Raw genomic sequence first — 3,482 nt, 5'->3', positions numbered from 1 at the left:
AGCCAAGAATATGCCGACTTCTTTCACCGTAGTTTATAGTGTAAGAAGATACTATCAAGGAGTGTGAGTAGAACCGTTTCACCAGAATTGTCTCTGCTCGGCTTTCGGTGCAGCATACGGATTACCTGTGACTTCTTGTGGTTTGGTTTGAGACTCATAATAATGTAGAAAGGTCGTCATTAAAGCTGGATATGTCAGTAGTAATGATATGAAGGCTGGCTCCTCGATACAGGAGGATATCGACAGAAATTAAGTGAAGTGATACATGAAACGTATTTGGAGTTGCAAATAAGAACAATCATCTGCTGTATAAGGGAACGACGACAATGAAAATTTCTGCCGGACAGGGACTCGAAACCGTACTGCAGTATGGTAATTAAGTGATAATTACAAGGATGTAAAACAAAAGAAATATTATTTGTATACAGTGAGCAAAGCAACAGGCCAAGAATTGATCCCTGGAGACCCTGAGAGTTGAGAGCCTCATAGACTTCTCCGACCCCACATATGATTCGTTGATATTTATTTGAAAGGCAGATATTGAACGACAGGTTTTCACTGTTTGGGGCATTCAACTGTTTTTTTTTTTCAAAAGTAATATGGGGGTTGCAAAAAGAGTCACCCAATTTCACAAGAAATCTTCTATGTGAACAGACGTAGAAAAACTGAACTAAATTATACTCCGTTCACAGGCTACGGGTGGGAACTTCGATACTGACTGACCAGCAGCAGCGTCATCGTCAACCCACAGGCGTCACTGTATGAGGATATGGATGGGCACGGGGATCAGCACACTACTGTCCTGGCTGTTGACAGTTTTCGAGACCTGAAGCCGCAGCTAATCGGTCAAGTAGCTCCTCAGTTGGCATCAAGAGGCTGAGTGCAGCCTGTTCCAGTCCTCTTACCAACGAAAACACTCTGGCTCTTCCGGGAATCGAACCCAGGTCCTTCGCATGGTAGTCAGCCATGCAGACTACCCTCAACAGAGGTGGAAAATGAAGATAAAAACCCGGTGCAAATTTTGTACAGATAGGACCATCAGGTTCCTATCTTTAAAAGAAACATATGATTTCAGTAGGGTATACTGGGTTATTCCGTGATGATGTTACAAATTTTCAGGGGTGATGCTGAAGCTCAAATGTATCGATATGGGGTAAAGGATCTTGTTCCAGAGACGACCGAGTCGAAAGTCGTTCTGATATCTCTGACAGTGGACCTCTTCTAGTGCAGGCCCTTTGTTTTCCTTATTTTGCGAGAAGGTGGTATGGTTCAAAAGTAAGAACAGATTGTCTACTAAACATGGGCTCTAAAATGCATACCTTAAGCGGTATGAGCACTTGTTCTGTATAAGAGATTCTTTTCACAGTAGCAAAGAGGAATAAATGTTCATAACCCTTAGGGTATGCATTTTTATGCCCATGTTAACTGGACTTTTTTTCTTGTTTTGGCCATACTATCTCCTCCTAAAATATTGAAAGCAAAGATCTTGTGGCAGAAGAGGTCCACTGTCACAGGTATCAGAACTTTTTCTATTTTAACTTCCGACATGGTCTTTTCCGGACCAGGTTCCCTTATCTCAGATTCATGCTTCTATCCTTCTCCACCATCTCTTGAAGTTTGTAACATCATCGCATAGTTAGCCTGTATATTTTACGTGTTTGCTTATACAACCTTGAGATATTGTTTCAAATTACCTTTAGGATCAAAATTTCCATCTACCTTCAGCAGTCTTCAATGTAACCTCCACGGAACTCACAACAAACATCCAGACAATAGCCAAACTCGTTCCATACTTTTGAGAAAATGTCTCGAGCTATTGTGTTCACTGTTGTTACTATGCGGCATCGAAGTGCACCCAAAGTAGTTGGAAGGGGAGGGCGATGACATAGGTAGAGTCTTTCACCTCCTGCAGAAGAAAGAATCACACACCCTAAGATCAGGCAACGTTGGAGGCCACCAGCGCAATGCGCGATCGATGCGCCCGCTAAGATCGATCCATAGTTGAGGCACGTCTTTGTTAAGAAATTCTGATATTTACGCGCAAATGCCACTGCGGTGATGAACTGTCCAGGTGCGAAATTGAAATTTTCGGCATGTTCTCGCAACTTCGTAATGAATGAGACGTTTGCACCAGGGAGACACCTGTCGGCTACCACAAGAATCGGTAACTTACGCGACGAAACTAAAAGTTACCTTAGCTGTAAGTTTGGATGCGTAACTTGAAATTCACCCCAAGTTCCTATCTTCAATCTGATAGAAGATACACCAGATGAATCTTTTGAAACAACCTGTAGATCGCAATCGGCAATGTTGAAATGTCTTGACGAAATTAAACGTTGTTAAAACGGCCGTGTCATGTTTCATGTCGCAACTCACCTTGACTTCCGGAAGGCGTTCGATACAGTTCCGCACTGTCGCCTGATAAACAAAGTAAGAGCCTACGGAATATCAGACCAGCTGTGTGGCTGGATTGAAGAGATTTTAGCAAACAGAACACAGCGTGTTGTTCTCAATGGAGAGACATCTACAGACGTTAAAGTAACCTCTGGCGTGCCACAGGGGAATGTTATGGGACCATTGCTTTCCACAATATATATAAACGACCTAGTAGATTGTGTCGGAAGTTTCATGCGGCTTTTCGCGCATGATGCTGTAGTATACAGAGAACTTGCAGCTTTAGAAAATTGCAGCGAAATAGCGAAATGCAGGAAGATCTGCAGCGGATAGGCACTTGGTGCAGGGAGTGGCAACTGACATTTAACATAGACAAATGAAATGTATTGCGAATACATAGAAAGAAGGATCCTTTATTGTATGATTATATGATAGCGGAACAAACACTGGTAGCAGTTACTTCTGCAAAATATCTGGGATTATGCATACGGAACGATTTGAAGTGGAATGATCATATAAAATTAATTGTTGGTAAGGCGGGTACCAGGTTGAGATTCATTGGGAGAGTCCTTAGAAAATGTAGTCCATCAACAAAGGAGGTGGCTTACAAAACACTCGTTCGACCTATACTTGAGTATTGCTCATCAGTGTGGGATCTGTACCAGGTCGGGTTGACAGAGGAGATAGAGAAGATCCAAAGAAGAGCGGCGCGTTTCGTCACAGGGTTGTTTGGTAAGTGTGATAGCGTTACGGAGATGTTTAGCAAGCTCAAGTGGCAGACTCTGCAAGAGAGGCGCTCTGCATCGCTGTGTAGCTTGCTGTCCAGGTTTCGAGAGGGTGCGTTTCTGGATGAGGTATCGAATATATTGATTCCCCCTATTTATACCTCCCGAGGAGATCACGAGTGTAAGATTAGAGAGATTCGAGGGCGCAAGGAGGTTTTCTGGCAGTCGTTCTTCCCGCGAACCGTACGCGACTGGAACAGGAAAGGGAGATAATGACAGTGGCATGTAAAGTGCCCTCTGCCACACACCGTTGGGTGGCTTGCGGAGTATAAATGTAGATGTAGGTAAATCCGGTTCCATTCA

Source organism: Schistocerca serialis, chromosome 4 (genome assembly GCF_023864345.2).
Source record: "Schistocerca serialis cubense isolate TAMUIC-IGC-003099 chromosome 4, iqSchSeri2.2, whole genome shotgun sequence".
NCBI lineage: Eukaryota > Metazoa > Arthropoda > Insecta > Orthoptera > Acrididae > Schistocerca > Schistocerca serialis.
Note: the sequence above shows the minus strand (reverse complement) of the source record.